This window comes from Mugil cephalus, chromosome 12, assembly GCF_022458985.1.
Source record: "Mugil cephalus isolate CIBA_MC_2020 chromosome 12, CIBA_Mcephalus_1.1, whole genome shotgun sequence".
In the NCBI taxonomy this organism is placed as follows: domain Eukaryota; kingdom Metazoa; phylum Chordata; class Actinopteri; order Mugiliformes; family Mugilidae; genus Mugil; species Mugil cephalus.
Window position 1 is genome coordinate 3,936,778 of NC_061781.1, and position 25,615 is coordinate 3,962,392.

The 25,615-nt window shown below is 40.6% G+C and overlaps 1 long non-coding RNA gene across 1 annotated transcript in view; it reads left to right on the forward strand.

The window, feature by feature from the left end:
* Positions 1-2,877: 2,877 nt before the first annotated feature.
* Positions 2,878-25,615, forward strand: part of LOC125017760 — a 29,077-nt gene continuing 6,339 nt past the window's right edge. The window contains exon 1 of the long non-coding RNA XR_007113880.1: positions 2,878-3,048. This is a non-coding gene — a long non-coding RNA (uncharacterized LOC125017760). The remainder of the gene's footprint in view (positions 3,049-25,615) is intronic.

Consider the following 25,615-nt stretch of genomic DNA (forward strand, 5'->3'; position numbering starts at 1 on the left):
ACCGAATATTCGCCTCTGTTCTGCACACACACGATCATCATCTGTTCCACATGAGATGGCTGCTGGAAAACTACGCGACAGACTTGGACATCTTGCAGTGGTCCCTCCCCACATGCACATGCTGGCATCGCAGAGCACTAAAGTACCACTTGATTTGACGAGCTAAGCAGGTCTGGAGTCCTGCCAAATGGGAGCTCCAATTGCAGTGTTGACATTGCTCTTTCTCATCCTTCACCTGCTATCTATTAGCTCTGTGCTGGTGATACTGGGGCAGCATACCATGGTTTCTTTTTGGAGTCCTTTTTTTGCCCTGAGCTAGTTTCAGTGTGTTGAGACCCTGACAGGTTTGGTTGAAATTTAGAGATGGGGCCTCTGGGAAAAATCCATTCATCATAGCTGTGGTTATTTAAGGAGCAATATATGTTAAAGCAATTGCCCATTATGGATTAGGCATAAAGTAATAAAGCATAAAGTTGGAAATGCTCTTAAGAAAAGTGTGTGCCGCTCAAAATGAAAACAGGTCATACCTTGAGTCCTGGTCTGGACTGCCACGTTATTATCCAGCTGCAATGCATTCTGCGCTTTTGTTCCAATCGTGTGAGAGGCCATGAAGGTCTCCGCTGTGAAACAGTGCCCAGCTTATATCTCCTATAATGTGATTATTTGGCTTCTTGTTCCTTTGTGTCCTACTGTAGTATCAATAACATGTGAATTATAAAGGCTTTGTTCTGTGTTTTGGTCATGATGCGACACATATTTCAGATTTCAATATACAGCAACTCCTCAGAGATGTGTCATGGTAGTGTGTATTACTCCCCTGAGGACAGGCTGGTATAGGTTTTCACACACACACACACCCACGCACATGTGCGCACATACTCACACATACACACACACTCAATATCTCTTTCTCTCTGTCGCTCCCTCCCAGATTCAAACTTCTTGCACACTTTAACACAAATCTCTCTCTCAATTATCACTTAATTTGCGGTGTAAACATATTTATCTCTTTTCAACAGCTGTGGCCATTTCACTACATACCCTTTAAGCAACTGTTGATTTGGTTGCACCATCATGTACAAGATCAGCGATAACTGTTATCTCATCAGAGACTATCCCTCTTGGTCTTGCTCTCCTTTGTCCTTCACACATTATCTGTCCCATCCAATGAGATTTAAAACAGGACATGCTTAGACTTTCAGTCTAATGCATGTCTAAGCATGCTACAGTCACTTTGTCTGTTAAGTCATCACCTATTACGAACTGAGAGGTAGTCAGAGTATTATAAACTGCGTGTCCCTGATGAAGCTGTATCTCGTTCTCAGATTATAACCCAAGCAGTTAGTGTCTAATCAGTTATCTTTCTATGAGGCAGCGTTAACACTGAGTCCTCTACCAGAGGCCTCGGAGCTTGAGGGTTTGGTAAAGTACATTTCTGGACAGAGATGCTGTGTCTGGAATCTGATGGAGCTACGTTCCCAAGTGTCCCATTCACCACGAGAACCACTGCTGCCTTAATCTTCCAAACTTTTCTGCTCCTTTTTTTCAGTCCTTGATGTTTCTAGAGCTTCTGATGTTGCAGTTTGTTCCACTGTTTGTCCACCACTACAGTGTCCGATTGGGTAACCATCACCAATTTGTCAGTCTGTATCTGGAACTGCCACAGGATCTTAGCTTGGTCATCCTCCAACATCTTTGGAGGTGTCTCCCAATTTGACCATGGGTAATACCCTATATTTGACCCTATTGGTGCTGCCAAAAAGAACAAAACAAAGATATTTACTTTTTCAGAGAAGAGTTTTGTTGATTGTGATTATTTCTGCGTGCTTTAATATTAAACAATCCATTTATCTCAGAGAAGAAGAAACTCCAAAATGATATGTGGGAAGAACAACGGACATGGACATGAAAAAACGCCAACAACTCAAACCTCAGAAAGAGAGACAAAACTCAACATAAATTCTGTGTAAACATACAGCAGGAGATTGAGCAATTTCCTGCTTCCAAGAGATCTAGACAATATTCAAAACTCAAGCACACCACACAGACAGTGGAAAGATGATTCATGCAGTGAAGAAACAAGTACTGATGCTCGACAAAGGCACAGATGCAGAATATATGCAAAGAATATCTCGATCCACCGACCTCCGTCGCTGCTGTCCCCCTTCAACTGACATGAGGTTAATTTGGTCCAAGCAGTAGTGAGTCTGTACAAGAACGGATTAGCTAGTGTGCTGTGCTAGCTAAGGCGAAGAATCCTCTACTGTCTGTCTCTTAATGCTTATTAAACTGGCTCTGGGACCGCTCAGTTCCTCCTCATAACACACAGACGCAAGACTATGCATGTGCCCGGTCTGTTGATGCATATTCGCAGCATTAGTAATTTAAATATTGCATTTATGTTGTATAAACAGTACAAATGTTGTACAAAAGTCTACACAAAGCAAATCCTGTGTAATACTCAACTTTAAAAATGATTTAGTTGTACTTCCTGAATGGATTTAAAGCAAACAGATTCAAAACTTGCTCAATGTTCCTTGTTTCTGAGGTCCAGGTGGTTGAAGAATAATCCAGCCTTGTGAGGAGAGAAAGTGCGAGAGTCGTATGGCGTCTGGACAGCATCCTTGGGACTGGCGGCTCAGCACGTCAGGTCCAGACAGACCTACAGAGGGGATTTGGTCGCGGAGGAACTGGGGCACACTGGAATCTGTGGTCCTTTCTGTGAAGTCCTGGGTTTCAGTGAACGAGGCAGTGCTGTCCCAGCTACACGGCCGCTGCTACGTCCCATTGGTCCAGCTGCAACTGGTGGCGTGCAGATATTGGGTGTCAGCTGTTGTGCTGGCAGCTGTCAGTCAGTCGCCACCTGCCTCTGCACGGGATTGGCTTCTAGACTGTCTCCGTGGCAGGTCGCTGGACTGTGTGTGTTTGGAGGCAGGTTATGTAGATATGAAAGACACACAGGAACTCATATGGATGATTTTTCTATCAACTACACTGGATTACAACAAACAGTGGAGTACCAGTACCATTTCAAACACATACCTGGGGGTGAGTGGAATGTCTTTGATAACAGTGTGTTGAGTGCTTGTTTTATCAAGCAGATGAGGTTGAATTTTAAAGTAGTTTGTGTGTTGTCCAGTAACAGTCTGGTTTTATATTATACACAATAACATGTCCTCACTGATTTATTGTTACTAACTACAGATGTTAGTGTAGTGTCCTAGATGTAAGTGAGTGCTCATGTGACCACTACCTCAATGCCACATAGGAATGAGAGGCCAAATAATCTCATTATGGGAGATATAAGATGGTTACTGTTCCAAAACCAAGACCTTTTCTTGTTCTCTTGGGCACATGATGCAGTTATTCAATATAAACACTGAAACCATTTAAAAATACAAAAAAAAAAAAAGTTCTTTTCACTCATGGGATATATTTTTAAATTTAGAATACATCTCCTCTCGGCTCTGGTTCACTCTGGTGACACAGCAGGTGCTGCTTATACCCCCTTATTACCTAGCCTTAGTTGATTGCTTGTAATGCCTGAGTGCGTATGGCTGAAGGCTTGCGCCGGCGTAAGTGGGAATGCCCTCTTAATGGAGGCTGCAATCAGGCAGCCGTCGCCACTGAGCCAAAGGAAAACATGCTGGAAACATGCTGCTTGTCAGAGGCTCATTAAGGAACGGAGCAGCGTTTATAACACTGCTGAGAGGAACAGTAAATCACTGTGCTCCCCTAGAGCGCTGAGTGGAGGCAGTCCTGCCCTCTTAAATGCACTGGTCACCATGCTACACATACCAGTAACCCTCCCTCTCCCTCTGTCTCCAGCTCTGTGTGTGTGTGAGAGAGAGAAGCAGAGACAGATATGCGTACGTATATACAAGTAGTCAGTGTGATCCCTGTGAGACATTCAATTAAATCCATTGTTATACGCTACGTGACAATGAAGGATATGGCTAATGACAGAAAAACTCACTTGCATCTAATAGGAATAGCTGGAATTTTTGGGAAGTATGCTTGTTTTCTTTTCATTACTGATACCATTCTCATGACTAAATATGAAGGAAAGTGAATAAGCATATTTCCCACATGTCACACTATTCCCATTAGGTTTGAGTGACCAGTACTGTAGAAAAAAAGAAATCTAAATTTGGTTTAGAAATATGTAAGATGGGTTTTAGTCCATTTAAGGCTTATGTTAGTATGGCATTAAATACACTGTGATCTCATCTTGGTTTTCTTTATCCGGTGAAAGTGAAAATATACAATTAAATAAACTGATATTTAGTAAAAGGGCATTAGAATCACATGACTAATAATAATGAAGAGTTAATTCAAAAGTTTAGTAGAATAGTTCTAGGTATTATGACTTAGATTAATGTAATCCATTCTGGTTGTGATCACACCTAATATTTTCTATCCATGTCCAGTTTGTGTTTAATCTCCACCCCGCCGAGCCTTTTAATAAATGTCTGCTGGACGACATGCATTGTGTACAGTCTAACGCAACAGTCCTTCAGAAATTAGCTCTTGATGAACTCTTCCAATTAGATAGCCATCAGCAGGACTCGGGCCCTGACATGAACCAAATGGGATAGCAGACACACTGCCTGGGTGAATTGTGTCATTGTAAGGCTGATAATGGCCGCCTTCTTACACGCATTAAATGGAAGTCAGGGGGGCCCTTGAGGCCCCTGTTGGCCTGTTTTTGCATGAGGTAAAATGCCCCCCATTCAATAGGCAATGGGCAGCACCGTTAAACATTTATGGAGGTTGTTTGAACAGCCGTTAACTGCAGATTAAGTGAGATCTGTGCTCCTGAAGAATCTGCTGTTCAGATCTTGAATACATACACACACACACGCATGCACACACACACACGTGCACACGCACACACACACACACACACACATATGAAAACAAATGCAAGCCAAGCCTGCAAAGATGCATGCATGAAAATACGAGAAAACAAAGCATGCATGCATGCATGCATATGACTAAACACACACACACACACACACACACACACACACACACACACACACACACACACAGACTCCTGAAAAACAGGCTGCTATGTGTGTGTACATGGACACACACATAGATCCTTCGTTTGGTGCCTGGCACCCCTGCATTCCTCTTGGGTATTGATGCTAGAGCTCAAGCTTGACATGTGTAACCCAAGTTGTGGATTCCTTTAGTTGTAGAAGATTGTTCATGTATTTAATAGATGCAAGAATCATTAATAATATGCTAATACTGACACAAAACTTTATATGTATATATAAATATATATATATATTAGATCCTTTCTTGTCACACTTCCTAAACTATTGTACTGCATCTGAACAAAATTGCAAAAGCAAACATTTCATTCCACTTAGAGAGAAAAAAGAATGGCAGCATTGTCCCTCGTCCTTTATCAGATGAGACAGAGATGAGCAGAGGTTTAAAAACGACGTAAATCTGATTGTGTAATAAAAGTGTCTCCAATCCAAATGATTTTAAGTACACACACAAACTCCCACACAGCAGAGCTAAAACTTTATTTTTAGCGTTTCTGGATTTAGCAATATTTGCCTGTAGCAGAAATAATCTGGCACATAATTAAAATAAAATAAAGTAAAATAAAATAAAATAAAATAAAATAAAATAAAATAAAATAAAATAAAATAAAATAAATGAATTGAAATGTCTTAAAGGGCAGACCAACACCCTCAATTGCAATGACAGGGACAAGTTTTAGTCTGTCTGTTTTCCAGTGAAAAAATAAAACTCTGTCTACCAATACTGTTTCTCAATCAAACATGAAGGCACTGAAAACTTCAACTGTTTTCAAAATTCAACTGTCCTCCTGCCCTGATATTGAATGGCCAATCTATTACAATGCCCTATTTTTCACTTGCCCTTTTCCAGCTAATCTGGCCTTGAAACCTCTGTGTGCTCCCTAAGGATGCAACAGTCAGTGAGACTGTGACCGGCCCAGATTAACATTGCTCTTCCTTCCCCGCGTGTCGTTGTTAACCCAGACAGAAACATGACGTAAGGTTGAATTCGTGCCTGCAGCGCGTTGCACACGTGTCCCGTCTAATATGGAGTTAGCCTCCATTCGTCGCTGCGTAATTAGCAGTGGTGTTGGGAGATGGACTGTCTTGTGGAGAGGAAACACCATGAGGTCATGACGCCGCTGGTGGGTCACTGTCAGGGTCGGAGGCTCGCTGATGAGGCAAGGATGTTTTGACTGCGCTGATGAGTTAGGTGAACTGTGGAGAGACCTGAACATGGTTTGATTTGGACTCAGCACAGAAAAAAGGCTTAATGCTTGCCATGTTAAAACTGTAGTTATTTTAATTCAACATTAAATATCCACCAAAGAGGAACTTTAAGGTAACAAAAACCTAGAACTGTCTGAAACGTTTTTACAGTCCTCCAGTTAATCACCGACTGAAGCAGATTTTGGATTTGCGTTTGTATTTTCATTCTCTTGCCAAGTGTTTCAGTTATGGTAATAAGCCGGCTCGCACAGTTGAATTGGCTGCACGCACAATTGGCTCGTTGTTGTTTTGGTGTTTTGTGTGGGCCAGGGCAAGAGTGCCTGCCGTGGCGCTGGTGTGGACAGCTGGCCCGTCTGATCCCTCTAGTCTGCTCTTAAATTGGTTTTAGCGGCAGCACTAATAAAGCTGATTATCTGTGTGGCTCAAGGGCCCACTAACCCTGTGACACTCCTGGCAGCTGGTGGGACCAGAAGCCCGGACGCCATCCACATTTTAAGAAAGGGGCATAATGAGAATTAATGTTATCATGCTACATTGGGATAACAGTTTTCATGTCGAAAAAGACTACAAGTCCCCATCACCCTGATGGCATTCGGAAATAATCAGACAGCCTATTTTTACATTATATCAACAATCTTTTTTTTTTCTTCTTTTTGTTTATATCTACAGTTGGTTTCAATTAATTTGCACTAGCTTGCAGGACTGGACTCTACATTACCTTCCCCTGCTCCCTTATCTACTTTTCTCAATTACCAGCTAAATTTCCTTAACCTTCCCTAAATCCCATTGCCCCATCAGTTTCCCCTCTCTCCATCCTCCCTCATTCCCTTCTTCAAATCCCTCCTTCCCTTGCTCTTTATGTCTCCACCTCCCTCTTGTACAGTCGTCGCTCTCTGGGCAGCTGCTGTTAAAGCCTCTGCGCTACTTTGCCCCCACCAAAACCCCCACTCATCATTACCCCGGTTCCCCTTCTGCACCCACACCCCACCAGTCTGCTCCCGCTTCTTTATCCACTGTTGAATCTACGTTTGTTGCATTTGCTGCGCACCGACTGTTTTTTTTGGCATGTACGTTGGAGGCCATCTATTTATGTTCACTTGTGCATGATGATTTTTAGCATATTTTCGCTCTCTCGTCACTCTGTACAAACTACTGACATAGTTGTCATCCCATTGTTGAATGCGGGGGACCCTGAGGGGGGCGTGAGCCCTTTTCTTTGAGTAATTGTTTAACATGTTAAATGCGTGCTAAATGAATGGGAGAAGTGTGGGACTCCGAGGGTTGGGAACTGGACTTCTTCTTCCCTGTGAAAGCACCCATAGAGAGAGAGATTATGGTGTCTTAGTATTCATATTGATTAGTGTGTGATATTCTTTTGGGAGAGCAGCAGGGAGCAGGCAGCAGACGGTGGGGTTATTTCAGTCAAACATAAGATTAACTATTCATAGCAATATTTGGACAGAAAATTCAGAAACAACTCCATTACCGCCAACATCCAGATTATGGTAAAATCTAGATTAAGGCCTCTTGCGTGATTTGCAGTGACCACAACAATAGTTTGGTTATTATCTGAATGGACAGCTAAGAAAAAGGATTATTATCAGAACATTGAGGCTGGAGGCATTTATATTTTGTAGGACACCTTATAATATTTTTTTGATATCCATTCAAAATTAAAACCACAGACATCATCTTTCTCAAAATATTCCCGTTTTCCATAGCATCCATCTGTTCAGGATTGCAAAACTCCTGCACAACTACAGGGATCTGGAAGGTAGTTTTGGTTCTCCCAGTTTGGGTTTTTAAGGTATTACTGGGCAGCCAACCTGCTGGTGCGGTAGACAAAACTTACAACTCTGTTGGCATTGCCAGTGACTCACCATTGTGGTGTGGCTAAAATGGGAATACGAGAAGCAAACCCATGTGATTTGTTGCCATATCAGCTTTCATCAACTGCAGAGTTTTGCTTTTTGTCAAAGCTCCTGGCTTCTTAGACAGGGAGATTCACCATGTGTGCTCGGCCACTGGACAAGTCCAAAAACATTCATTCATAACAGTGTGTTTTTCATTCTTTTTTATTGTTGTTTTGCTTGGTTTTTAATTGTTGTAAGGTTGGATTCATTCAACATTCTACTTTGTTTCGGGTCAGATGGTCAGGTCAAAATAGACCACGTGTTCAACGGAAAGCTTGATTGAAAGGCAGCGACAGTGATGAAAGCAGGCTGGAAAATTAGGCTACTGTCTTACAGAGTCTAATATTCAACTGCAAACCCCCGTGTGTCAGCACACCAGTGCTTTTCTGTGACAACAGCAACTTTGACAAAATAACATTATTTGACATCTTGTCATGAGAGACAAATGAAGACAATAAAATGCTTTGATTGTGAGGTATGCCACAACATACCATGAAGGTTGGTCTTCTTTACAGAGCCCATTGTTTTGTTTTGTTTTTCCAAGTTTTGCATTTTACATATGAGCATGTATTTCCTTTTGTGTTTGTTACACGATCAACTTTTTTAAAAGGGATGATCTATTTAGGTTGGGTTTTGTTTTTCACTGAAAACTTGGGAGACTGAGACTGAGAGACTGAGTTCATGTAGCATTGGTAATATTCCATTGATATTAAGTATATATGCATGAATGCTATCAGGAGATTGACAGGAATCTTTGAAAGTACATTTTCTTTCACTACATTGTCTCACATGATCCTCCTGGTTTGAGGTAACGACTTCAAGTAGCACTCTCTCAAAGCCACTTCACTCTCTCAAGTCGGCACAGGTCAAAGCTTGTGTCGATCAATAAAAAAAATATGGATTAATAACTCCATTTAGGCAACAACAGAGGATGTGTGCTTGCTGTACAATCCTGCTTGTATGGCTTACACCCCTGGGAGGAGTGTTTAGCTGGTGAATGGGTGTCTTTGAGTCACTATCCCTGCTCCCATGAGCATTGCCATTTCTCTGGTTTCACTAGCTGAGAGCAGCTTGCTTGAAATGGCCGGGGGCCCGGGGCTTCCAATAGGCCCTAAGCTCAACAAAGCTTTTATGACACGGGCAGTTTCAATCACTGCACGGGAGAAAAAAGGGGAATTATCACAGCTGAGAATCTTTGCTGCAGCAGTAGAGATCTGTAAACAGAGAAAAGTTTTTTTGTGATTCAATTCACAGATCTGCTTAAAATAACTAACTTTTCTTAACCAGATACTGTGGTGTTTTTTGGTAGGAGAAACGGGTTCCTTCTTTATGTTTAAACGTGGACTGGAATTTTGTAACATTGCATTTTAGGCGTTTAATGAATGAGTACATATTTGAATTGGATTTAGCTTAGTTGAGGCAGTTGAGGATACTTTCTGAATATCTTCCTCTGTAGAAATACTGAGCATGTCCAGCTGGATCTGGGGCGGAACAAGAACAGATAAGGTCAAATAATCTGTGTGTGGTTTGGAAAGGCCTCCGTAGGATCTCCCAGTAAAGCCTGGTGGACATGATTGGGGCTATAAGGAGATTTGAGATGTTCAGCCACCGTTACCCGAACCGCTTTGTGTCGGTGATGTATTCCTCCGAGTTTTGTCGGACCATCATCCCCAGCAGGCACTGAGAAAGGTCGAAAGCCACGACACACATGTTAACCAGGTCATGAAACATTTGTAAAGCTGATTCTTAGGACTGACATTCTGGAGGGAGTTTTAGGCGAATGATTTAAAGTCTCCATGGTCAGGGAAAGGAGTAAATCACCTCTACGTGTTCTGTGCACTTGTAAACAGCATGTTTGTAGGTGTGCAGAGGTGACATAATGTACAACCCTCAGCTCAGCCAGACAATGCAAGTTGCTGCAGCATCAGCAGTGATGAGGACATTGTACTGCTCGATGGTGAGGTCACTGAGCCTCAAGGCAACGCCCTCAGTTTATGGCCCTCTAATCTATGCTGCAACTTTCAAGATTTGGGTAGTGAGAATAAGATGAAGGATACAGGAGAGTCTGTGTTCACCCTGGAAACTGCAAATAAGTTTCAAAAGAGATGTGATTTTGCAGTGAAAGAAATCAAGATCCTTCCTGGTGGCGTGATGAGGTAATATACACTGAGATATCAATTGATAGGAAGCTTAAGGCAGAATCTAAATGTGGTAAAGGGTTGACACATCCAGCCTGCCCTAGGGATGATAATGCTTTCATGTAAATATAAAGGTGCAGTTAAAAAGGAGAAGGAAGGCACAGGAAGATTTATAACACTCATTTAACTATTCTTAACCCTTGACTGTTATTTTTGTCACACATTCTTATGACATTAAATTACACTTGGTAGTCTTCTGCAGAGCATATCCAGGTCCACTGCATTTAGCTTTTGTCTCAAGTCCACCAATTTTATGATTTGTTAGGCGTAAAATATATCAGAAAATGGTCTAAACACAGTTTTACAGTAATAGAAAGAGCGACTCAGGTGGGACTGAGTTTGTAATGTGGCACACAGCTGGATCTCTGCACACTGCTAGTTTCTTTCCCTCAAAGAGAAAGAGGAGCCTCCCACACAAGGAACGACTTAAAAAGGTTCAGATACTGAACATTTTGGAAGTAAACAAAAAAGTGACGCAGGCAGCTGCACTGTAATTGCCTGGTTCCTTTGACCGTTGCCTGGACTTTAAACAGGAATGTGTCAGTACAGAGGCACTGTGTTGAGCTCGGCTGGAGGGACTGCATGACACCCTACTTGGGGTTAGCATAGTTAGATTAGAGGACTCGCAACAAGTACAGGACATGTTTAACTTAGCATTACTTTGTACAAAGACTTTAAGCGCCAAAATATAGCCTCCTTCAAATGATTTAGTACGTCTTAAAAGAAGCCAGCAAAACCATACACGCAATGTGTGTTTTAGCTGCTTGTTTTTTGGAATCACAGTACCATTATAGCTGTTATTAATGATGGCCAAAGAACACGATTGGGACCTAAGTTTCTTTTAGTTTTATCTATCTATCTATCTATCTATCTATCTATCTATCTATCTATCTATCTATCTATCTATCTATCTATCTATTTTTTTTTTAAATTTCTTTTTGGAGCAAAACTTTTTTTTTTTTTAACACATACGTACAACATACAATGTGCGTATTATCCGTAAGTATGTAAGAAGTGCATGAGATCATTTTCCTGGAGACATTATAGCATTAAAAGGAATTTTTTTTAAAGGAATTTAATTAAAATTAAAATGCTTTCTAACCCTTTAACTTCAAAACTCACAAAAACTGCAGCTTAAACATTTTCAATAATTAGTAGTAGGCGCAAAGGTACAGAACAATTCTAGTATGAATGGCAAGTTTGTCAACTCAGTACAGGATGTTGAATAGTCTTTATTTTTTAATGATTATTCCTTCTTTTTATAATGTATAGCATTTCTTTTTAGATGCCACTCTTGGTAATCCTCCTAGTCTTACAATTTGTTGGCTACTGCAAGCACTATTTAGGCTACCTATCACACTGTTAAAAAACAACAAAAAGCTACAAGAAAACATAAGTAATCGCATAAAATCGAACATATTCAGTTATTAACTATACTTCCAGCAGGGACAAACAGTGAAGGCAAAACTCCAAGAAATTAGGGAGGGAGCCCGTACACTTGATTCAAGTCTGTAAATTCACCAGTTTAACAGTGGAGCAAATACATGTATGTGCATATTTAAATGTCAGTAAATGACCATACCTGAAACTCCTTTGGTCTGCTGATAGAGCAACTAGACCATATCTCTAATCTTAATATTGCCTCTGAAGCTGAGCATGTTGCCAAAGAATGCGTTTCAGTTTACATGTTTCATCACTTAGAAGTGATGGATTATGTAAACAAGAAGACATTCTTTGGCAACGTGACCACAGTGAGATTAGAGATGATGAAGAGAGACGTGGAACTTTTGTTTTAAACAGATAGTCCAGCAGAATGCAGAAGAAACATGCAGGAAAACTACTGTTCTAATAAAGGTGGAAAATGAAGGTAAATACCATGCATAGAAATTCCTTATGTATGCTGAGTACGTGGCAGTGAGAGGGCTCAAACTCAAAGACGTGCAAGAATTTAGTAACTTTATTTTGAGACATTTGTGATTAAATGGAGGCTGGGAGGTGTTGGTAGCAGGGATCAGAAGACCAGAATCTGGTAACCAGATTGCAAAGGTTTGGCAACAGACAAGGGAATGATGGCAGGTTCATATGTTGAGAGGTGTGACGTTGGATGCAGCAGGCTCAGAATGAGAAACAGCTGAGCAGGTAGTTTTGGGGCTGTTAAATGATTGAGTGGGTGGAGGGGCTCCTAGAACATCTAGACACAGAGCAGATTGGCAGACATAGACAGGGCTCAGACTGAAATTGTAACTGAAAATGATTGAGAGGTCCACTATGACAGATACTGTAGTAAAAAAGTTTCATTTCATCTCTCTTGTATTTACTGGGACACCAAAGGGAGAAGGTTGTGTTGGACTGATGAGGTGAAGAAACTGAGGAAACACTGATTGTTCCATTTTCAAATTTAAAGTAAATGTTTCTCTTAAGGAAGCCAATTCATTGAACACATCCTACATTAATATTTCTAATGACGATATATATTTTAACTGAAATATTCCCCAAACCTAACACAGGTGAAACTATCCAGGCTCTTTATGTGAGATTCACTAGAGAGAACCACACTTCCAAACAGAGTTACGGATTTAACGATTTATTGATGCATGATTATGGGCGAGTATGAAAATGACAATGGAATGATGTAAGTACGATGTGGGGAAGCTTTGTGAGCGAATCTACCGCGGCTCCCGGGCACGATGGACTCTCTATTTAGGACCCTACGGAGAGAGGAGATAAAGAAGGAGAAAAGGGGTGGGAGGGAGAGGGTGTGGAATACGAGAACGAAATAGGAGGAGAAGGTGAGGCGGGGTGTTCAAGCCGGAAGAGGCATGGTTGGGGTGTGGTCCTGCTCCTGAAACTTGCTATAAAGCTCAAATATGTATATAAGTATGTGCTTCACCAATTTTCAACATAAACGTGCTACATTGTTTCAAGTAATATACAGCTATGTCAAAAAGTAGCATATCCATGGAAATAATTAACTTTTCTGTCATATTTGGACGAAACATCTGATCTGTTTTTCTTTGATACAGTACTTGCAAATAAATGTGCTATTCTTGAAAACTGAAGTGCAATTTGCTTGTGTGGTTTTGTCAAAAAAGCTGTGTACTTCCAAACATAGCTCCCTTTTCATGTGACTGTTTGTACCCTGTAAAAACACCAGTTAATATTCTGTTTATGTACCCATAAACCCCTAAGTATCACTGTAATGTACCCACCCTACAACACTGTATCAGAACAACAGATCAACATGTTCCACTATTTTGAAGCTGTAGTGTGCTCAAAGCACACTATGTATATGCAAGGATGGCCACTATATCAAGGTACCGGTGTATTCTGACTATCCATGTCCTATTAAAGCTGGACAGTATGCTCAAGGCCTATTTTGTGCATTTTTGCACGTAACATTTAGATTACTCATAGAAGAAAAGTATTTATCCTTTGAAAACAAATCCAATGTGGCTCTGGAGGAGTTCTGAGTGTTGGAAAGTATGTAATCAGGTTTGTCCCAGTTCAGTCAGTCAACACATGTGGAGTGGACAATTATGTAACTGCAGAATCTACCGCACTGAATATGTCTGATATTGAGAAGGGCGTTCTAGATGTCTGGTAACTTTCTAACCTGATATTCCAAGATTTTTTTCAGACTTGTAGCCTATGGGCTTAACACATGCTAACTCAAAAGACATCACTTGAGGACATTTATCACACTTCACGTAACCTCTTCAAGCACATGCTAGCATGTAGTTACAAACTAAAGTCGACAGCCTGAAGTAGCTGCAGGTTTCTCTTTATTTCCAGCTAGAGAATTTTCCATTATTCTCATCCTCCATGAGGAAGTTGAAGGGTCAACTGAGGCGTGGTATTTATAATTTATAATTTGTGGGATTACAGTTGTGATGTAGGTGTTGTACTGGACCATAGTATTCATGTGGGAACTGATCAGAAGCCAAAGCTTTCAATTTACCTGCATTAGTTGCAGCTTTTGGTTGCCTTGCATTTGCAGGACAAACTGGAAAACTTTACTTGGGACAGGGATGTCTGCCGTTGCATTTAAGAAAGCATCTAACAGGACTGTAACTAGACCCACTAGAGCTAAAATTTCTCAGCTGCTTTGATTTTGACTGCGTTCAAAAATGTCTTCATCTTGATACAAAGTTCAGTTTCTGGTTATCCCCTTTAGGGATCAATCCGAAGTCATTACTAATTAACAAGGAAAGGTTGATTCAGTGTTGATTTAGGTGTAAAAATAATTCCTTTTTGAGATTCTTCGGAAAAGATAGGGATGACTTTGTTCAAAGGCAGCAAGTGTGAGAAGAGAGAACATAGCCCATCAGTTTGGAGAATCTCCGGACTCTCGTGAACCTTAGTTCCAACATACACTGTTTGTTTCTTTTTACAAACAGAGATTGAACTACCTCACTCCTTTCAGAACACTATAAATCTGTTGGGTGCCGCTTCAGTACATGGTATGCTTTCATAACCTGATCCCCTAAAAGCAGTTTCATAACAGCTATAAATGGGACAGTGAAAACAGGACAACCGTGTTACTGCAGTGTGGTGACAGACAGCATCCAAGCAGTTTACATTGGACTCGGGCTGACATAAACACCACACTCTTTGCCTCCGTGTTATCCGGTCTGGGTGTCTCGCTCTCCTCCTTTATGGAGCTCACACACTGGCTTTTACTAGCAAAGCTCTCAGTAGTGGTGCTGGGTCAAATGTCAAATATGTGACCTGGCCTTGTCAGGATCTGCTTTGGGTTCATCCCGCATAACGATAAGACACTCTGTCCTACGACTGGGCTCTCTTCTCTTGAAGTTCGGAACTCAGCCATCATGTAAAGAACCTGGACTGTGTTGCTCATGTGAGTATTTATATACATGCACCCAGTCTTCAGGGAACTCCCTCAATATTTATCTCCTCACAGTGTATAGTTAGATAGTATGTGTGTATGGATGAGCATGCAAGTGTCCTGACATTACTGGTTAGAATGTGAATTTGTGTAAACAGCAGTTGAAATGTTTCCCCTGTATGGCTCATAGCAGCACCTCTCTTTTCCTCAATCAGTTTTTGCCTCGTCTTCTGGTAATTGTTTTTTGTCTTTTGAGAACAAATTAGTGAAGCTAAAATAAAAAAAATAAATCTTTTTTCTACCATATAAGGACGTACAACATGGAACAGGCATTCATGCAGCAGTTCCATTTTCTACTGCTGACAATCATGGATTCAAATGATTCAACTTGTGTGTATCCCCCACAGAGAAGATCCATACAGTGTTGCTGTCAGTGCAATTTCAACAGTTTGTGTTTCAGGTTCTTTATAGCTCCTATTTGACCGATTATACATCTCAAAAGTCTTTTTGCCTCCGTAATAGCAGCACTGAGGTGTACCACCACTTGTCTCGAGACCCTGCTAGCTGTGTGCTGTTAGCCGTGCTAGCCTTGACCTTGACAACTACGCAGCCTGCCATCACACCTCATTAACATTAACAACAGTCTTCCTGGTGTGAACTGCTGGTTATGGGAACCTTCTGGACTTTTATGGCTCCAAATGGCTGTCAGGTTCTAACATGTGGGTAGAGGAAGTTGTATTATCTTCATTGCTAGGCTAATGGTAGGCTGCATTCATGCTGGAAATGCCTCACAATGTGCAGTGGTTTACACCCACGCCTACTAACAATGCTGTATCAAATTCTGTCAGACCTTATTGTCAAAAGCTGTACTCTAATCACTTACTCCAGTCCACCTGAAGGTCTAATGTGCAGTAAAATGTTTATATGGTAGCTCTGTATTATCATAATTAATGATAATAATAAAAAAAAGTTGAGCCATGACAGCTCCTTCATGTAAAATAACAATATTTTTTAACCAATGATGGCCTAGCATTGAGCGGGTTAATGACATTTTGAATGTCTTTATATGTATTGCCAAGTTTTTTCTTTCAGCGAGACTTCATTCACAACATGTTGAAAAACGTTTGTTACTAGTTAAAGTAATAAAATAAAGGTACCAAATCAGGAACTGAAAGCAAATTTTTTGAAATTATGTGTTACTAGAGGTGTACGTATCATTCTCAAACTCGCATACAGACTTCCAATCCCCACGTTTCTGTACTGTGATCAAACCTAATATTATTTTTATATCATATTTCTGTGAATGTTATAACAAAGTGGAAAGTACATTCAGCAGGGGCATTACTCAGAGTGGACAAGTGGATGGATGTGTTGATCAGCACGGGTTACATATTTCAACAGGATTTGAAAAACAACCCTGTCATCACAGTAACAGGGTGACACTTTTTTGTCAGAGCTGCTGAAACTCCAAAACTAAAATGGAATTTCCTGGCTTACCCAGGAAAAGGAAAATTAAAGACTTTACTTATTTAAGTCAGGAGTCTTTAGATCCATACTTGATTTATTGCTTTTCAACAGATTGACGGGACATATTGCATGTTGATGATCTGACAGTTGCTGCAATGCGTTCTCCAGGGTAATTAGTTCATTTTGGTAGATCTGAAAGACACCCAATACACAGAGAATTCCTGCTCAGTACTAGTACAACCAGTTCCTATCCCCATTCATCTACTATATACTTTTAACACCTGCACTTGGCTCTACAACCGTTACAGACAGTGTTTTACCTGGAGAACCTGCTCTTGTTTACTCACTCCAGGGCTATGTATAAAATTGTAAAACCTGGATAAAGTGTTCTCCTCTCTCCCAGCATGTTGTCTATCTGGGAGTAGAATTAAACTCCTTGGGCCACCACGAGAGCGCGGTTTTTGAAGCATTGAGTGGAAGCGTGGACAGCTTTTCATGGCCATGCCTTACCATGCTGTGACAGTTCTGTATGTCATGCAGCTTCACGGGATGATGTCAGCCTTTCATGGGGTGATTCCTTGGGCCAGCTCCACATGCAGTGGTTCAGTAGACTGTGCATCAACTGAGACACATGATTTCCATTCCTCTGTCGCCCCCCGATCGAGCCCTCTCCTCACAACCTGGTGCAAGGAGGGGCTTCTGACACACATATTGGCGTTCGCAGATGTATCTCTCTCTGGATGGAGAGGAACAGAAACATGATGGAACTTCCTACTATGTGCAACATTATTCATTATTATACACGCTGCCCATAGTGTAAGGCTAGGTCGACCAGAGTGTCTTACATTGCTTTACCCTTTGCAGGGCATTAATTGACATATGTGAAAAGTGAAAGGTGAAGTGAAAGGTGAAAGGTGAAGTGAAAAGCCTACATTTCAACTCATCTTACTTTTTTCAAATTTTTTTTCAGTTTCATGTAGTAAATCAGGGACAATGAAGTTACCATATACGGTTCTGTGGCCTTAAGTGGTAAATAAATGTAAATTTAGACCATTAGAACATAAGTGCTGATACAGACACTTAACAGTGTACACATTATCCCATTAGACAACATTTCTTCACTGTACCTAATAAAGAAGATACAGTCAGCGTTGTGGACTACGTTAAACCCTGATTTAACCTGAGAATATTGCCTTGATCTTTGCCGATTGGCTGGGTGAAAATTATAAGCTTCTAAATGTGCGTTGAAGTTGCTAAATATGGTTCCTCGCCCCATAAAAGGTTACCAGGCAGCTTTCAAAGGCTGGTGTTTGGAGAGAAATCCTCTGCGTGTCTACCAGCACTCAAGGGATAGAGGTTTACAATGTACTCTGCCAGCATTTTGTTCTGTCTCTATATTTTCAGCGATAGATCAGTGTCGTCACCCTATGAGGTAATGTATTGAAGGGCATATGGTGTAGCAGTCAGTGCTTGACTCTCACAATGTGCAACATTGACAGTGCCAATCACTCACAGCACGAGGGTGCAGCTGCATGCAGAGTACAAGGTGATGGCGTGAGGGATAAACCCATTAGCTTCAAAGGGCTGCACCTACGTTCATAGAATCTGGAGTAATGATTCATAACTAACAGTTTCATTCAAAACTACTCGCTATTGTTCTGCAAATGTATGACGTTATCTTGGATTTCTAAAACCAGTGATGGTAATCTCTGCCACTTCTAACCCAACCAACGCATCGTTCAGGTGATTGGGATTAAAATGACTGTGACCAGTTATTTAATACAAAACTAACAAAAACTCCTGACACCTTGCGCATTGCATGAGTGGCAGTAAAACACAATCCAACCCCCTTTCCTCTGCACATTGAGGATAGAAAAAATATGTCTAGATAGTGCTAATGAAATTTGGAGCAGAATTTTACTTGAGGTCTGAGTTGGCTCATATCTTTTACAGGGCACCTCTTTTGAAATGCCCCTATGGAGTAGTTATTGCTCACTGGAATTACAGTTTACAGTTTATGAGGAAGTGGATTGATAAGTTACATATGATGTGAAATGAAATAAAAAGTGTGAGAGGGTTAAACGTTTTACTGTATTCTAAGTAGCCATTTATACAGCCCATTTCTAACTTTACTTTTAACCCCGTTGTTTTACACTCAACAAGGTCTGGAACCAGTTTAGGAGATCCTTCATACTTACAGATCTATCTCAGGCTACACCAATTGCAAGAAATCACATGTTTGTCCCATCGTTCATGGATGAGGTCTTTGATAGATGGTCCAGAAGAGATTTGGTCTCACAGTCTGATCTTGATGGCAAACTTACCTCTTTTGAACAACTGGTACAAAAATATTATATTTCCAAATCACATTTCTATTGGCACAACTTTGGAATTTTGTATTTTAAACTTTAGATGTTCTCCCTCATGTCCTCCAACTTGTCTGTTGGACTCAATTTTTGACTGTAATTCAGTTAGAAAACGAACTATTAGCTTTATTTCCATAATTTCATGCCTCTGGGCTTCCTCGAAAATAATTGGGAGACAGATTTAAATTAACCAATTACAGAAAACACTTGGCAAAAACTAATACAGGGAATCTTCTCCTCATCAGTCTATCTTAGACATGCTGTTATCCAATTCAAAACTGCACACCGTCTGCATTGGTCTAAGGCTTTCTGAGATCAAAGCTGACATAGACCCCACTTGTGATTGATGCGGACGGGATCCAGCTACTCTCTTACACATGTTCTGGACACGTCGAAAGCTTTGTACTTTCTGGCAGTTAATCTTCACAGATTTTTGGGAAAGGCCGTGCAACTTCTCCATTTATTGCACCTTTTGGTGTAGCGCAGATGGGCTTCGATTTTGAGATGTTGGACAAAACTGTGTTGGCTATCTGCTCTCTACTAGCTAGGAGGCACAACACTATTGAATTAGAAAGACCTCCAACATACAGTCACTGGGTTCAGGAGGTCATGCACCACATGAAGCTGGAGAAAATCAGATACACAATCAGGGGATCTACAAGAAAATTTTTTCATTTTCTTTATGCCTGGCTATGTGAATGTTGCACGTGGAATTTTATATGTTAAACTGTCAAATGTCTTTATATGTTATACTGTCAAAACTGTAAGGCTGGTATTTGGGGAGGTGTGTGTGTGTGTGTGTGTGTGTGTGTGTGTGTGTGTGCATGCAGTTATAAATAAAACCTCATTGGGATCACATCGATTTAATAAAATATATTTTTTTTATTAATTATATTATTATTAGAAATGCCTTTTTTGCTCAGCATACTCAAATATATAATTTATTGCTACTGAAAGTAGACCTATTAGCTTCTGTGGTTGTTCACTCAGCCACTCTCATTTTTGTTGTAGTTATTTTTGCCATGTAAGGTGCTCAGCATTCTAGATATAACAAAAATCCTCTCGTCTTCAACAATAGCTGGTGTCTATTGAGCGGTTACATACACGATGAGTATAACACAATTTGGTATACAGTAGAGTTTAACAAGTAGGTTTGACCTGCAGTATTTGTATTGTTTATGGATGAAAAGCACAGCTTACTTTTCATGTCCCCTTTGTGACCACATTTACCACGAGTACACAGCCAGTTCTGGTGTCAGGGACGCTGTCATGGGTTTTACTCAGAAGTGTCTTTCAAAGAACAATGACAGCGTCGATCTTTTGGTTCAAGCGGTCAGGTGTCCTTGTGAAAGACTGTGTGGAGGTGGGGGAAGAAGCCAGGACTCCCTAAAACATCAGACTTTAAGACTTTTATTACTTGACAGATAAGATAAGATTGAGATATCATTTTTTAGTACCTGCACTCAGTAGTACAAAAAACTGTAATAATTCCACACAACACAAAAGGTAAAAAATTCTAAGTATAAAAAAGAGAAAAATAAAATGCCATAAAGTTAAATATATAATGTAAAATGAAAAGGGGGTAGCTCTTGTTTGAACATACATTTACAATATTGCAGCTGTGTCAATAAAGAGCAAGGTACAGTAATAAAACAAACAACTGCAGTGAAGGCTCAGAGTTGAGCAGATGGATTGCATGAGGATAAAAACTCTAACTTCCGCCTCTCAGCCTGATGGCAGTAGGGAGCAGAGAGATGGTCTGGGCTGTCTCAGGATCTTCTTGGCCCTTATCCTGTAACGTTTTGTATAAATGTCCTGCAGATAGGGGACTGGGATTCTGATGGTCCGCTCCACTGAGTGGACCACCTGTTTGAGGGCCAGGAAGTCCTGCCTGGTGCAGTTTCCCATCCAGGTGGTGATGCTCCCACAGAAGATGCTCTCTGTGGTGCAGGTGCAAAACTTCTTGAACACCTTGAAATGGAGCTTGAAGTCTCTGAGGCGTCTGAGGAGGAAGAGAAGCTGTCTGGCCTATGTCTTTTGAGCATGGCCGCAACTATTCTATAAATTTAAAAACTCAGTATATTAAGATTAGACTATATAGGTATATATTTTATTAATATAATATATTAAGATTGAATATTTTAGCCTCAATGGTGTCGGGGGTTTGATGTTTGATCCAGTCAAATCAACAAGGATGATGTGAAGGAGCTGGAGAATGAAATTCGAAATGCGACAAGTGGACATCCCGGAACAGCCATTCGCCAATATTTCCATACTGACAATATAATTAAGGACATCATCACAAAGATCAGACTTTGTTGTTTAATTTAGACAGCTCATTGAACTCTACCCGAGGAACTAAATTTAGACCATTGCTCCATTGGCCAAAGTGCAGCTGAGGTTCGTGGGATCGTAAAAGTGTCTCTGGTTCATGGAAAAGTTCCTGCTGCAGTAGCAGGCTATTAATCTTAGGCCAGGAGACAATGCTTGGAAGAGACAAGAGATTTGTGAAAAAAAAAAACAAAAAAAAAAAAAACGGTTCCCTGCTCCCAGCGTGTAACAGCATGGCAGGGCTGGCAGAGTGTGCTGTCATGAGGGTTTTCGCATGATGTTGGTCATGTGGGTGTGGAGCCCTGGACAGAAGGAGAAAACACTGGAAAGAAGCAAAGAGGGCATGGGGAGTGAATCTGAAAGACTGAATGAATACAGGAAGGGCAGAGAGGAAGGAACGGACAGAAGGGAAGATTGTAGTGAATGAAAAAGGGATAAAAGTATGAGAGGAGGTAGGCAGACAGAAATGAATGGAAAACAGACACTGGGACACAGAATTAGAGACTGATGGATAGTAGGTGTCATGGAGCTATGAAAAAGTAAAGAAAATGAAGACAGAAATGGGATATGAATTGAGTGGGCAGATGGGGGAGAGGGGCGTGACAAAGAAAGGAAAGGAAAGAAATACAAGACGGGACAGAGGAAGGATGAGTTCATCACAGTTTGAGGCGGTTGGTAAGCAAGTGTGCTCATGACAGCTTGTACAAATGGTCGCTAAGCTGTGAAATATTTAGGGCCTGGCACCCTTCTCATATGTCAAAAAGCACGTCCCTGAATAAAGCTCTAAAAGGCGAGCTAAGAAAATAAACAGGGCGACCGATACTTTGCTCGTAAAATAATAAGCTTCTTCTTCCCTTGTGTTACCTCCTCAAAGCTAGTCAGGGCTGAATCAAGGGTGACAAAAAGAAAAAAGAAAAAAAAAGAAGGAAGGCAGGCAGGCAACACAACAACAAAACGAAAGCTGAAACAGGAGGAGATTCTGCAGAGTACAGGCCGAAAGCACAGTAGTCAGCCGAATTTTAAGTGCCTGCCGAGGAAATGTAAAAGATTTTATTGGCATTTAAAGGAAGATAGAGTGAATGAAGGCCCATTGTAAGCTGAAGAAGAAGAGGAGGTGGGGGTTTTGGGAGAGGATTGTGCAGGGCTCAAGAAGCTTTGAAACACAGGGGTTCAGGATCAGCCTCCTCATCTGTAAAAAAACATGAAGGCCAAAGCTGTTTTATTCCATCATAAAAAAGGGCCTCCAGCCGCACGGTGCTGTTTACACAATTGCCTTTTATGTAAAGTCACCAAACTAGAAGTGATGGCATTAGGAATGTACAAGAAATTATACTGTTTTCCACTTCAAAGCTGGGGGGTAAAGCTGCCTTGAGGAAATTAATTATTGCATAGTCATAAATGTAAGCCTTGACTAGGAATACCAGCGGCAGCAGCGTTTTTGCGCATTAGTTATGAGCGGAGTTATGTTTACGAGGTTGGCTGTAAAAAAAAAAAAAAAAGCTGTTTCAGTTTAGGAATGAGTTTAGGAATGCAAAGTGCTTTGCTCAAGCGATTCTGGACCGTTGCCTGAGCTGAAGGTTTGTGACAAAATGAGAGGCACGGGGTGACATTTTGACCTCTCCCAGAAAGAGACATTGCAGCACGGTATCATTATTGTAAAGTTATATAACTAGTAATGATAGGTTAGCTATTTTGTCTTCAAATTTGACCATCGTGACATTTTGAGATTCTGAGGGGAATGATTAACAATGTTTCGGATCGGCTGTCGACTTAAATTTTGGATCAATATTCGTCAAGGTTCCAGGACAATTCAAATATTTTGTTTTGGGACATAAGGCTGATTTGAGGCCCTGGATGTTGCCTTCAAAAGTGGAGTGTGCAAAATTTAGATGTTTAGTTGTTTGAATCCTCTGCCTTTGTGCAAATCCTTAGCACTAGTCGTGCAGGGAAGGCAGGATATTTTACCCTCTTCAGCCAATCTGCTGAGTTGTGTCAGTTTCAGGACTGAAGTAGCGTTATTGTTGGGTGTAAGCTGGACCATTATGCCTGTGTAATGCTCTTCTCCTCACCTGCGAGGACGGCGCCTGCATGTTTAGATAAGCCATTTGTTGAACCACCTGCACAGATAGGGTTTCCAACATGGACTTTGCTTTGTTCACACTTATTATATCACCATTTTGCCAAAAATGGAGCGTTAGACCTGCAGGATTCTCAGAGAGTTTTTTCCTCAGAAAATGGGTTAGTGAGAGGTTGGATTAGAATTCCTTGCATTCCACCATACTCTAAACTGTGTCACCGTGATACTTAAAACTGAAATGATGAAACCATTTTACCAGAAATGCGCTATGTGTTGTAATACCTACTGTTCTGTTAATAATGAAACAGTATCTCCAGGTGTGCACAGTGAGTGCCCAGTGCAAGATAATCTTTTCAGGTGGCAACAATACACTCAGAGAAAATAGTTTTTACATTTGTGTGTATGATGGGAAAAACAGAGAATGATTTAAAGAGCTACTTTTATTTACACCAAGCATGTTTTGAGTGGTTACCCAAGTGAGAACAGATTGAAAAGGTCACGTGTTACCTATGCGGCACCAACACACGCAGTAATTTGATTCAGTGCCTTCACACCCTGCTGTTGCCTGCCTTACTTACTTATCAGAGGTGGGACTTAGTCATTGTTTGTGAGTGACAAGTATAGTAAGTAAGTAAGATTGGGACCATATTCTGTATATGAATATAGACAATGCATTGTCGCATCCTTGCATTGGCCAAACAGAAGCTACCTTCCCAGGGACACCAGCAGCACCATCTTGCAAGTTTGGAGCCAGAGTCTAAATTAAAAATTAAAATTGACATTTGAACATGCATCCACATTATATTACCTACCTGCCTAAAATGAGAGAAACTGTTATTAGAATTAATTATTTGGCATGCATTTTAGTGTTTCAGTTTGTCTCAAGTCTCATCCACTAACATGGAGGGGGTGGAGCTTATGAGCTATACTGCAGCCAGTCACCAGGGGGAGCTCTACTTGCTTTGGCTTCAATTTAGAGGAGCAGTTCCATAGAAATTTGAAGTCTATGCTTGGGATAGTCAAGCTAGGCCCATGCCCTAAAACTGTTTTGAATAGCAACAAATATAATGCTTCATACCGTGACATGAATGTGTCAACCATTCTGCTATGTCAGTTTTCATGTAAAACTTTTAATTTTAATAAAAAAAAAAAAAAAAGTAAAACTTTTAATTGGTCCAGCTGCAAAAATATGAAGATGGACTAATAGAAGATAAAATCCTCCTTTTATATGAATTCTTCTATAATAACGATCTCATATACAGTCATAAAACAGTCACAGGGGATATTTTCCTGAATCGAGAGTTTTTAGTAATTTTTATTAATACCTTCACTGACTTTTGAATACTGCTGAAATTGCTGTTGTTTTTTTGTTTGTTTTGTTTTTTAGCTATTTATATTATTGAATTCACTGTTCATTTCTAAATATGAACAACTCTCTGTCTATATCTGGTTACAGCAAAGTTAAAACAATGCATTTTATCATTTTTATTCCTGTTTACATTAGGCAGTAATGTTATCTTTCAGGTGACCATCAAGTACACATGAGGGAGGGAACCTGCAACACTTGTTTGAAGAGCCTGTTGGAAAGCCTAGGGTAGGGGCTTTCAACATTTTTCAGAGGAGTGACTAAGCAGGGACCCACTACCTACTATATGTGTTCTATATTAAACTCGGCCTAGTGCTATTTATAAGTATACAGCATTATTATCATTTTGAATTTAATATGAAACTATTCCTTGTATCTGTCCTAAAATATGCTGGATCCCCTGCAGTGCCTCCATGGTCCCCTTAGGGGCACGGACCCCCTGTTGAAGACCTACGGCCTAGGGCCTGGGCTCCCTGCAGTGAGCACAGTGGATCATGAATGTTGCATACTATGCAACAGAGCGTTTTGTGGCCCTTTTCAATCTTCAGATTTGGTGGAGTTAAGAAATAAACAATTTTTGACCAGAACAAATCTGCAAGTATTTAGAGAGCCCAATTCATTTAATTAATTTACTTTTTTTTTTTTTTAGGGAAATTGTTAGATTGGGTTTTGGCTCCGTACTGTATTAGGATGCAGTCATTGGTGGGTTCAGTTGACAGTATAATGCCACCCTGATAATGCAAAACCAAAACCATTACAATATAAAGGGTAAAATA